The 13,560-nt window shown below is 40.6% G+C and overlaps 1 long non-coding RNA gene across 1 annotated transcript in view; it reads right to left on the bottom strand.

The window, feature by feature from the left end:
- LOC126469551 (uncharacterized) overlaps positions 1 to 13,560 on the bottom strand; it is a 112,683-nt gene that overhangs the window by 11,038 nt on the left and 88,085 nt on the right. Inside the window, exon 3 of the long non-coding RNA XR_007586011.1 lies at positions 5,053 to 5,128. This is a non-coding gene — a long non-coding RNA (uncharacterized LOC126469551). The remainder of the gene's footprint in view (positions 1 to 5,052; positions 5,129 to 13,560) is intronic.

Genomic DNA, 13,560 nt, shown 5'->3' with positions numbered 1-13,560 from the left:
TTTATAGTTACATATATTTAAATATTTCATTATAATTTAGATATTAACAAATACTGTTCCCTTTATTTAGATTCTTGTCAACTTGGTATTCATACAGTAGTCAAAATAAATGATGCACATTGCTTGAATGGCAATACTGAACATAACAGGTTACAAAACTGATTTTATTCTGTCATGTGCAGTCATAAGGAAACAAAAATAAAGAAGCTAACACATTTCCACTTGATAAACACAAACAAAAACAGAACCCTACAAATGATTTCACACTCAACTCTACAGTTTCTTTTCACTTTCATCTTGCTCAACTCATTATTTATAAACCAATTGGCCCTCCTCATAATTGGAGCCACTTTTGAATACACATAGGAGTACTCCTTACCAAATTATTCAGGTAACCCTGTGGGATATTGTACCATTCCATTGGCCTCTGTGAATCCCTGTAAGGTCTCTGGTGGGACAGGAAGATTTGAACACTGCTCGTTTTAGCATGGGCTCAGTATTGTCAAAGCTACTGAGATCTGGAGAATACAGAGGCCATTCAATCCAACTGACTATGTGCTGCACTAGGAAACTGTTCACAAAGTTGCGATGATGGGGAGGTGCATTGTCGCCCATAAGCGTCAATCCTGCTCCAATATGTTCACCAAATGGAGCCACAATGTTCGCAAGAATGTTGTTCTGATACCTGAAACCAGTCGTCCTCCAATGTGCTGGCACAAGGGGTGTCCTGCGGCCATACATGATTCCACCCAAAAATATGACAGAACTGCCTTGATGAAGGTGGTGTTCTACAATACATTTAGGGTGTAAATATTGCTCAAGTTGCCTCTACACACGAATATCAGTATTGTCAAGGTTTACACTGATGTTGATCTCATCAGAAAAGTGTGTTGTCGTGTTCCACTGCTCCCTAGTCCACAACTGATTTCATGGCCATGAGACATGAGCTCCTCACCAAATCCAGTTTAGTGGGGGGCGGGGGGGGGGGGGGGGGCTTGAGAGGTCTCATAGCACGTAATTGTTATTCATGGAGCCTGTTTATCGTTTGTGTTGACACTTGCAATCCTGTAGCTGATTGGAACTGCCACCACAGACATGTGGCATTTTACTGTTATATACAGACATCGGCCCTGCACACCTGTTGTTTTCCTTCTGGGCTCCACGTCAGTGACTATCCGCAACTGATCCTGTCGAAGGTGGCATGGTTGCCACAGATTGCACATACTGCCCCCTCACAACAGAAAAAAAATTGTTTCTTCTATAATTACATTACAAACAAATCAATGTGTTGACATCATAACGTATATCTGGATGTCAATGTTCATTAATAATGTTTTGGCAATATGCAACATTTACTACTGTATGTAATACTGAATGACGCTTGCACAAAAGAACACACATTTTGTCCTGTTTTGCAACTTCTTATATTACGCCACCATAGTTTCAGCTTATATTCTGATTTCACACTACTACTGTATCACTCTCTCAAAGATGTTAGTCGTGCGTTCTGGTGTGCTATGAAATAAAGTGATAAAAGGTTTCAGTTAGAGGGCTTTTCTGCAGCGTATATGCAACCCCGCACAAATCAGATGATGGGGTCAGAAGCACTGACACGTTGGTAAAAGATTAGTGTGGTCTTCGAACGGAGACTTTCTGATTACTCCTTAGACGTCAAGATCAAACATACAACAGCTAGATTAAATGATGATATGGCACATAGGTGATGAAACTTAAATAGATTACATGCTCACTATAAAGTTTTTCAGTGCACAATACTGACAATAGGACACTCCTTACTACAGGACAGGCTGTTTCAGAAATTTTCACAGAATTTAAGGACGATATTTAGGTACAAATTGCAAGAACGATCAGCATAGTTTGAGTGGGAATAGCGGACTATATCACCCAGTTCTTCCTTTAGCTTTTCTAGCTGTATCCAGATGTGAAGAGAGAAGAAAAATCGTTTCATACTTCAAGGATTAAAATATTTGTATTTTCTGTCTTGAGTGCAGTATTTAGACATCCCCAGAATATCTACGGTTGGTTTCTAGACAGTAACATTTAAAGGTTGTGTTTGTTTTAAGCTATTTTCAGCGTCAATGATGATCTGGTTAATGTCTCCCACCTCTCTAACGCACTATGTGCCCTTCAGTTACATAATCTATACCTAAAACTCCATCCTTACATATTGTCAAAACTGATGAAATGCCTTAGATTATAGTTTTCTTTACATCGGCTTAAGAGCCCAAACAGTCATCTAGTGGGTGTTAATGAATGTTTAATTTTGACTAGCACTTAACACGCTTGTGGTAACATGGTTTTAACCATTTAAGGATACCTTGACCCTCTATTGTGTTGTAAATAGTGCCCTGTTTTCAACAAATGCGATGAAAAGCTCTATGTGTAATCTGAAATTTAATTAACCCATTTCCAATATAGTGCAGTGAGAAACTGTATTAAATCATTAATTTACACTGTGTAACACAATTAAAGGATCACTTTTTGAAACTCCGTAATTGTCTTCCATTGCAACGCAGAAGTTGGAAATTTTGCTCAAATGTGCGTAGAACCTTCCTCTGTGATGATACAAAAGCTAGGCACCCTGCGGCGCCACACTCAGGTTCGGCGTCTCTACAGACAGCAAGGTTTCCTCATATGCGGAGAAAAGGCCGTATCTCAGAAGTTTATGTATCGTGTAAGGTGTGTTAATGTCACATAAATGGAAGGGTCGTCACACCCTCTCTTGCCCACATTTCGTCCTTTCTTTTGATGCCTCCGTAATGTAGGTCAGAACCGCGACGCCCGGCGTTGAAATCACGCGGTGGCCGACATACGTATTTCAGACACTCTGCCGCTCAGAATCGACACGGAAATGTCTCAGGAAGTCGCATAAAGGACGTCACTGGAACCACCCATACCATGAGCCACTGATTCCCACATAGTTTACAGACTGCAACCTAATTGAAAGTGATCTATTTCGTTAGTATTGTAGTGCGTTAGGATTGTAGTGCGACCGCAGTTTTTGTCCCGGTATACGGGGTGGTACTACTGGGGGCCGTTTGAAATCCTTCCACGAAACTTGAACGTGATCTGAAGCAGCAGATTGTGTTATTGCGTTTTCAACCTTCCTGTGTTACGCGTTATTTCAAGTAACAGCTTAAATTACGTGATGGTTGTACATACTTCGTTTCACTGTAGTCCTGAAGAAATGAATGACATCTTTTAAACAGCAACACCAGACACTGTGTTTGTAACGAGTAATCGAGGTTGTGTAAAATAGAAATTGTGAACCAAGGTCAAAAGTCAAAAGGCTGTACTTTCTTATCTAATAATTAGAAAGATTCATCATGAACCCAGGCAACTTAGTTTCGAAATTTTTTTTCACTAACTAGGAGCACAGTGGTATTTGTGTGAATGCAGCACACCTGCTGGTACTCAGGCTGTCGTGTACCCCAATTTCAAAATCATTATCAACTTCATATGGATAGCTTCAAATTATTCTTTCAGTTTCTTCTAAAGAAGTTAAAAGGTGTTGGTTATAAGTGACGTGAACTCTGATAACTGCCTTTTACAGGCAGTGTACCAACCCGTCACTCCATCTCGCAGATTGACCCGAAGCTTGAGATTGCAACAGACTCCTCCATATTTGTTACCAGACTGCATATACACATTCCCTGGCTATGGGCCAACACTTACAACAAAATGGATATAAAAAGTGCTTACTCAGTCGCCTTGGAATGGCTACTCAACATTGCGTAGAAGTGTGAAAGGCAACATGAAAACGTCCAGCCTACTAAATCTTACCCCTTGAGGTGGGAACGGCAAATGCCATAACCTGATCTCCCAGAAACTTGGCTCAGTGGAAGAGGAGTCCAAATAAGTGAACACGTATCTCAACATATCCGTATATACTAGAGTATTTCTGAGAAAAAGACAGTCAAAGCTTTCGAGGTAATTTAGGAGTGTTTTAGCTGGAAATAATATCCAACTGTTTGATGGTACAGTGGCTGGCGTCGCTGCCTCTCACTTGTGCGCCCCATATTCTAAACTCGATTATTGTTTTTATTTTATTTTCTTCATTTATCTGTCCATGTCCATAGCAGCTTACTACACGAATGTTGCTTATCAAGTTGTAAAATTACAAGAAGTTTCACAATAAGTGTCATAGATTTATTATACAATATACGTGTGTATAGTATTTTCAGGGGTTACAATCTTCCTAAAATCTCATATCCTTATATTTCATTCTTATAGAAGTTCTCAAATTTTATATTTTATTCTTATGTTTTTCTTCCAAGAAGATTTGGCGCATTCCCTTGGATGATACTGACCGCAGAAATATTCGAAAATAGAAATTCCAAACACCACGACCACTGCTTGAAGGCAGGCTTACCACAGTGATATTTCTTCGTATGAATCTCATTTGGAAAAGAACGGTCGTTAAAATTCCTGACGATTTCAAGCGTTGGCTATAATTTCGCGTCAAACCACGCATAACTTTATCGAAAACCTCGAGGTTGCAACTGATTATGAATCCACATGCAGTACAGGAATTTCACCGAAAACAATCGCAAATAAACATGGATAGATAAATGAAAAACAAAAATAGTGATAATCGGGTTCCGAACATGGGCCGCAAAAGCGTGAAGTCGCGACGCTAGTGACTGTGCCATCGCATTGGCTGAACTGTTTATTCGCTAACAGGCAGACAAAGTACCTCCGAAATTGTGAGCGGCGCTTTCTCAGAAACAGTCCTGTATCTACGTGTAAGCCAAGACATACGTTTGCTTATTTTGACCCCTATTCCACTAAGCCAAGTTTCTGGGAAATCAGGTTGTGGCACTTGCCGTATTCTTCACGACAGTGGTGACGTTTATACTAACCACTGCGAACGTAATCAGACTGCAGTGGTGGTGCAAAATATTAATACTCAATAATAATAATAATAATAATAATAATAATAATAATAATGGTGTGGTGATGATGATGAAATAAAATACGGAAGTGCAAGAACAAGAAACTTATTTTTAAGAACAGTCGGTATATACTTACTAATCATTGTTCCTGAAAACACGGCCTCTTCTACTTCTGGTGCCAACGACATAAATGCGATAGTATTTATGACAACCTATAAAACAGAAAAGATGATTGCCGTGTTAAACCACACACAGTCATTTCAATGTGGATAAAGACAGTTAAATAGGAAAAATACCGGTCAACTAGTGCTGGAATGTTAACATTAATGAAGGGCTGAGCATGTGTTGGGTATTATAATTCAAAATAACACAATAAGCCATGATCAAGAATGTACGCTACCATTTGTGAAAATTATAACACCAAAAATTAGATAGAATACGGTATCAAACGTACAGGATACTGAAAGGAGGTTCTGGATATTAAATGACGTTGTTAGTTGTAGACCTTGAGGTCTCTGGACATCAATAACATCTAAGATAAGGTTGAACATACCGAGACAAAGATTTCGCCAAACGTTTTTTTCCATGGGACGAGTAACTTTATGTGTACAGAAATGATATGAATATAAATCTACCAAGATACTAGAGCAACAATGAGCAGACTCGTGCATGTTGCTAATTTCTGCTACTATCTCGCGGCCTGACTGGGCGGGGCATGGTCCAACTCGTGTAGATCGCCGGACTACATAGCTGACAAGGGAACGGCCCAATCCGGCATGTCGAAACCCACCCTGAAATATTTCATGCAGGAAATTCATTATCAAAATTTTAGGTGCTAAGGGACACTGCAAGTATTTTTAAAAAAATATTAAAGTTATTAATTTTTACTGCAAGAAGACCTCTTATAACAACGCACACTCCCACCCTCTCCCCCCCCCCCGCCCCCCCCCCCCCCACACACACCCCCAACGTACAGCCATGGTGTGCGAATCAGTGAATAAGCAGACGTACCGTGACAAAAGGAAGTGGCGCTGCATAGCTCAAAGCCAAAAGTGCACACGTGTGAATTTTAAGTACTTCAATCAGACCAGAAATGTCTCAGACCATAATTTTTTTGGAATAATTTGCAGTTCATATAGACATATAGACAGCTGAACCGTTGTAGATGCAATTGTTACACAAGTGACTAGTAGAGAAAAGAAAGAAAAATGTTACATTACAGACGACTCCCATCAATCGAGGCGTTAATCTGTTGATATTAAATAATTTACAACAATTCCTGTAGAACAGTTCTTCATCGTCAAACAGTTGAGCAGTTATGTGACGTGAAACCTGTGCTTCTCTACATCGCTCCGCGAATGCAGACGCTTCTGCCAACGTCGAAACACGAAATGCTGCCTTCCACCTTAGCATCTGAACGCCAGGTGCATCCTGAACTTGACAGTCATCGCAAGAATATGACGTGAGGATCCAGCCATCTCCGCCCTCCGTGGGTTATCAACAGAAGATCAGTATGATTAGGAGCCTGGAGCATGACGCAGCCCAACGACTTTGTAACCGCCGCCGTCAGTCTCATTCACTACGGCCAAGAGACACAGGAACTTGATGACGCGGCAGCAGCAACAGAACGTGTTGTCAGCAGCCGGAGACAGTCGCACTGTAGAAACTCCGTCATATTCATTGCATCGCCAACAACTGATAGCGAGCGAGTCTCAATACAGAATTCATTGTAACCATCATCAGGGATTCTTCAGCTGTACCGCCAGCAAATGATAGCAAACAAGTCTCAATAACAGTCATTGTAACCATCATGGGTCTTCTTCAGCTGCACAACACCCAACCTCAGCAGACACTCCTCACTCCCAGCCCACACTAAAGTCATCTAAGAAACATGGGTAGGTAGGTTCCAGAAGAATGTCTTTCACTTCCAACTGCTATCAGACCGACTTCTGAGTATGAAGATGACGATAGATCTTTTGCAATAGAACAAATCAAGTAGCTCAGAGCTAAGTAGAGTTACGGTAACTAAGGGAGGAAAGGAAGGAATTGTCACTTCATAATAAACCTATCCTGGACATCAACACCGTTGCATTGATCAGCCCTTTATTTATTTATTTACACGTCAAGTTCCGTAGGACCAAATTGAGGAGCAAATATCCAAGGTCATGGAACGTGTCAGTACATTAAATTACAACATAAAAATAATAACAGATAAAAATAAATGTTTATGAACCAGAAAAAAGTCAGTCCACAAGTTAAAGCAAACGCAGTCAACAATACAATAAGAATCAGCTTAATTTTTCAAGGAATTCCTCGACAGAATAGAAGTAGCGACTCATGAGGAAACTCTTCAGTTTCGATTTGAAAGCGCGTGGATTACTGCTAAGATTTTTGAACTGGAGTGGTAGCTTCTTGAAAATGGATGCAGCAGTATACTGCACACCTTTCTGCACAAGAGTTATGGAAGTCCGAGCCAAATGCAGGCTTGATTTCTGCCGAGTATTAACTGAGTGAAAGCTGCTTATTCTTGGGAATAAACTAATACTGTTAACAAGAAATGACAGTAAGGAATAATTATATTGAGAGGCCAATGTCAGAATACCCAGACTCGTGAATAGGGGCCGACAAGAGGTTCGTGAAATTACATCACTTATAGCCCGAACCGCCCGTTTCTGAGCCAAAAATATCCCTTTAGTATGGGAAGAGTTACCCCAAAATATAATACCATACGACATAAGCGAATGAAAATAAGCAAAGTAGACTAATTTTCGTATCGACCGATCACTCACTTCTGATACCGTTCGAATATTAAAAATTGCAGTATTTAGTCTTTGAACAAAATCCTGAACGTGGGCTTTCCACGATAGTTTACTATCTATCTGAACACCTAGAAAATTGAACTGTTCAGTTTCACCAGTCATATGCCCGTTCTGTAAAATTAAAAATGTCAGGTTTCGTTGAATTGTGTGTCAGAAACTGTAAAAACTGAGTCTTACTGTGATTTAGCGTTAGTTTATTTTCTACAAGCCATGAACTTAGGTCATGTACTGCACTATATGAAACCAAGCCAATGTTGCACAGCCGGCCGGTGTGGCCGTGCGGTTAAAGGCGCTTCAGTCTGGAACCGCGTGACCGCTACGGACGCAGGTTCGAATCCTGCCTCGGGCATGGATGTGTGTGATGTCCTTAGGTTAGTTAGGTTTAATTAGTTCTAAGTTCTAGGCGACTGATGACCTCAGAAGTTAAGTCGCATAGTGCTCAGAGCCATTTTTTTTTTAGCCAATGTTGCACACAACATCCTTTACTACCAAGCTAATGTCAATCAGCAAACAGAAATATTTTAGAGTTACCCGTAATATTAGAGGGCGTATCATATATATAAATAAGGAACAGGAGTGGCCCCAACGCTGATCCCTCGGGCGCCCCCCACTTGATCCCACTCAGACCCCACAACACAGCCGTTATTAACATTGTGAATAATGACCTTTTGCTGCCTGTTGTTAAAGTAAGAGGTGAACCAGTTGTGAGCTACTCCCCATATTCCGTAATGATCCAACTTCTGGAGCAATATTTTGTGATCAACACAATCAAATGCCTTAGTTAAATCAAAAAATACTCCAAGCGTTCGAAACCTTTTGTTTAGCCCATCCAGTACCTCACAGAGAAAAGAGAATATAGCATTTTCAGTTGTTAAACGACTTCTAAAGCCGAACTGTACATTTGATAGGAAATCGTGTGATATAAAATGATCAATTATCCTTACATACACGGCCTTTTCAATAACTTTTGCATACACTGATGGCATAGAAATAGGCCTAAAACTATCTACATTATCTCTTTCTCCCTTTTTATAAAGCGGCTTTGCTAGTGAGTACTTTAATCGCTCAGGAAACTGACCATTCTTAAAGAAAAAATTACAAATATGGCTAGATACGGGGCTAACATGTGCAGCAAAGTACTTTAATACTCTGCTAGACACTCCATGATAACCATGAGAAATGTTAGTCTCCAGTGATTTAATTACTGACTCAATCTCCCTCTTGTCTGTATCACAGAGGAGTATTTCAGACATCAATCTCGGAAAGGCATTTGCCAAGAAAGCTATACGATTTCTTGTAGAAACTAAATTTTTATTTAATTCACCAGCAATGCTCAGCAAATGATTGTTGAATACCGTAGATATATCTGATTTATCAGTAACAGAAATAATTTTACCGCGAACTGACTTTATATCGTCGACCTTGTGCTGCTGACCAGACACTTCCTTCACAACTGACCATATGGTTTTAATTTTATCCTGTGAATTAGCTATTCTATTTGCACACCACATACTCGTTGCCTTCTTAATAACATTTTTAAGCACTTTACAATACTGTTTGTAATGGGCTACTGTAGCTTCGTTGTGACTACTTCTAACATTTTGATATAATTGCCGCTTTGTCCTACAAGATATCCTTATCCCCCTAATCAGTCACCCAGGCTGCCTATTACTGCTAGTACCCCGTTTAGAACGTTCTAATGTAAAACAACTCTCCAAGAGCATGAGCAATGTGTTAAGGAAAGCATTGAATTTACCATCTATGTTATCGGCACCCTTGTTCCTTGACAAAGTTTAAAAAACTCTCTATTGCTGCTGGATTAACTTTCCTACGTAGTTTTTAATTAAATATGACATTGGTTTGAGTACCAAAGCCTTTTAGTGTTAAAATTTGTGCACGTGATCTGAAACTCCATTCTCGCTTTTACTACCAGAACGCCCATCTAGTAATGAAGAATGAATAAAAATATTGTCTATGTCTGTGCTACTGTTCCCCTGCACCCTAGTTGGAAAAAACACAATCTGCATCAGATCATATGAATTTAGGAAATCTACCAACATCATTTTTCTTGCACCATCATATACAAATTTAATACTGAAGTCATCACATATAACTAATGTCTAGTACTTCCTACAAAGTGAATAAAGTACCCTCTCTAGCTTGAGCAGAAATGCTATGAAGTCGGAGTTAGGGGACGTATAAACAACAACAATTAGAAGTTTAGTTTCACTAAATTCAACTGCCCCTGCACAACATTCAAATGTCTGTTCAGTGCAGTGTCGTGATACGTCTATGGACTCAAATGGAATAGTGTTTTTTACGTACATAGCCACTACCCCACCTCGCAAGGAGCTCCTTGAGGAACAGCCAGCTAATCTGTATCCTGGTAAAGGAGGCCTCTGAATTGTCAAATTATTCAAGTGTTGCTCTGATATACCAATAATTTTAGAATCAACACCTATAAGCATTTCACTAACTTTATCTGTAATACCTCGTGTATTTTGATGAAATATGCTAATACCTTCTCTACTTGGAAACTTTACATCCTCGGAAGGTGAGCCCTTAGTTAGAGGGACTTCCTTTAAGCAGGTATTCCTATCAGCTGACTTCAGTCTGAAAAAGGTGCAGCTCTAACACTAACTACTACAGGAATTTTTCCATGAGTGACCCCACCACCACAACCCACTATACTGTCACCTATAAGCTTAGCTGGCCTTCCCTTCCCATACCTATTGAGGTGCAGGCCATTCCTAGTGAAACCCGATCTACTGACAGACCCAACTGGCACCACTGAGATGTGACCCAAGCCCTCTGCCATCAGCGTCACTCCCCCCCCCCCCCCCCCACCATCCAGTCCCATGTTAACGCGCCTAACAGCCGCATTAAGGTGAGGCCGATCATGACGCTGAAACAGTTGCACGAAATGAACATTAGTGCCACCAGTCTGAGTTGCTATCTTTATCAGGTCACCACCTACATCATATTCCCCGTCCCTATCAAGACTGTTCCCTGCTCCACCCACTATCACTATCTGATCCTCCTTCGTAAAATTCCTACATAACTCCCCTATGCTGTCAGTCACTTGAGCCTACCCTGCACTAGGCTTCACAATGCTGGTGACCTGTTACTCACTCCCCAACACTTCCTGCAACTGCTGGCCCACACCTCTACCGTGAGAACTACCTAGCAGTAGAACCTTCTTCTTCCTGTTAGACTTTTCAGCTAACCTAGACCTCCCTACATCTACAGCTACACGAGGCTCCTCTCCACTCAACCCTGACAGTGAGTCAAATCTATTGCATATATGCAAAGTAAACCTGCGTGGATACCTCCTCCTCCTAGCTGCCTTCTTGCCAACTGCCAGTTCCCATTTCCCACCACCGTTCACCCGCCTCAACCTATCTAGTTCCTCCTTTGCGCGTTGTAACTGCACCTGAAGGGTACAGATCTTACGCTCCTGCTCCTCTATCAACTTATTTGTACTACAGATTCTGCATTACCAGGAGAGGATCTCACTAAAATGACCACTGGCTAACCCCACTGCATTCCCCCCAATGAAAATTCTTTGAAGGAATCCCTTACCGTAACCCACTACTCATAAACCTACGACAGAGCCCACACTTCTCCCTCATGGTAAAATTTTACAGTTACTGAAAAAAACTATATGTCGACGTTACCAAAGTTCAGTTACACCAGCACAACTATTTATAGAACTAATAATAATGGTCTCGAAATTATCTGCCTACTAAGAAAGCAACTACTTGTATTAATACTACTAGACCACAGCTGATACCAATACCAACAAAACTTTACAAAATTATTAGCTAAAACCAAAAAATTCAAACGGACACTGGAACACTAAACGAAGTTAAAACACTGAATGAAAATTTTACTGAAATATTCCACCAGGAACAGTAAGAAACGTCAGTTGAAAAATAAAGCACGAAATTCACTAAACGACTTCAACGCACAGAAAATTGTAAAAAACACAGCGAGCGAACGTTTCCAAACGCAGGGAAGGATGTCCTTGTATTTTCCTGTAATTTTGACACAGCCACTAATGAGCAAATGCTAAGTTTGGTGAAGCTAAAACTAGCAGAGGGCGCTGGGACATATGCTATGTGACACAAAAAGTTGAGATGTCTTCAGGGAAGCGTTGGTCGGAAGATACAGGAGAAAGAATACGTCGAAATACTACCATAAGCAACTTAACAGTATGTTTCAAAAGCACAGGGAATCAATAGAGAGTTTTGTAGACTGTATTTGTGAAATTAATTTCAGTACATATGATATCATGGATGATGAAAATACCATCAAGGTCACCTTGCAGGAAGCTGAACAGAGAGCACGTGCCACGTTTTTACAGAGGTTACAGCCACAAATGTCAAAGAATTCTCATGGAATTCCCAACGACTCTGAGTGAAACAACAGAAACCGCAGTAGCACAATCTGAGACAGATATGGTCACCAAGTCATGGTGAAAGAAGGCAATATTAAATACGGATGTTAAATGATTTGGATGTGGTTGCACAGAGTATATGGAACGTAATTACAGAGAACAGCAGTGCCATATATACAAACGACTGGGACATTCTGGGCGGAATTGTAATGACAGACATTCACACAGTCATGGAAGATGCTCACACGGCGGACCTCGCACGTCGCAGTTAAATGGGGCGAGGGACATTGTGTAAACCGTACAAAGCTCCCAGAAAGAGTTAGCACAAGTGTGAAATCAGTGACAGACTTTTTCTGATTGGTTACGAAACTGAAGATTGTTTGAAATTTTATTTGACACTGGATCTCAGCTATGGGTGGCAACCAAAGGCATATTTGATAAAGTAAAAGTAAATCAGCGATGCTGGGCATTAAGCAGCCATAGGTGGGGGTCATTTAGATCCGCCCAGTTCAGAGGTAATAAGTTTCGGAGTGGGGGAAAGTAACTTGAGTGTTGATGTAGAAGTTCTTCCTACGGTTGGAAGTGGCTATAATTCATTCTTGGATTAAATTTCCTGGTTGCACATAACGCCAAAGTTGACGTGAAACGGCGTATAGTAGAACTGAATGGAGCACCATTTCACATTGGTTCTATGACCAGAAAACCATAACTATCACAAGGTTCACCCCTAGACCAGGTACAGCTGCCTAAACTGCGTACAAAGTCTGTTAAAATCTCGTGAGATATTGAAAGGTACTGGAAAGACCTGAGATGATATAGGAGCTGATCTGCAAATGAATTCTTTATATATTATTGAGACTTTGTCTGAAAATGAAGTATTGGGTAAGGTAAAATGTCTTGCATGGCGTAGTGTATCATATGTACAGGAAATTGATGGAAGCAAATTAGTGACTGTGGAATAAATATAAAGCGTTGGTTGATCCTCGTGACCCACGCCAGTCATACCACTAGTTCAGCATTGAAAACGAAGTTCCTTTTCATAAGGAACACTATGTACCTCCTCAAAACGTAAAGCCTGATGTGGAATATTTTGTAACCCAACGGCTTCAAGATGCGATCACAGAAACAAGTAACGGCCGCTGGTCAGCACCTGTCAGCATCGCACCCAAAAAATCTCAGATGGCAGGGCAGCATAGCTCGATGCCAAATGTATCTGGGCCACTGTCAACATTTTACAGCTATGGAACTATGAAGTGGTACCATCAGTTACAGGTAGCACCTGAAGATCATCCGAAGACAGCATTCTCAACACCATCTGATGATCATCAATATCTCCACATGTCTTTTGGCTGAAAAATACATCACCTACTTTCCAGCGATTATTAAATGGTGTATTGCGAGGATTAGAACCGAAGAAATGCTTGGT

The sequence above is a fragment of the Schistocerca serialis genome, chromosome 3 (assembly GCF_023864345.2).
Source record: "Schistocerca serialis cubense isolate TAMUIC-IGC-003099 chromosome 3, iqSchSeri2.2, whole genome shotgun sequence".
Classification (NCBI taxonomy): domain Eukaryota; kingdom Metazoa; phylum Arthropoda; class Insecta; order Orthoptera; family Acrididae; genus Schistocerca; species Schistocerca serialis.
This window is presented reverse-complemented; position numbering and strand designations above follow the sequence as displayed.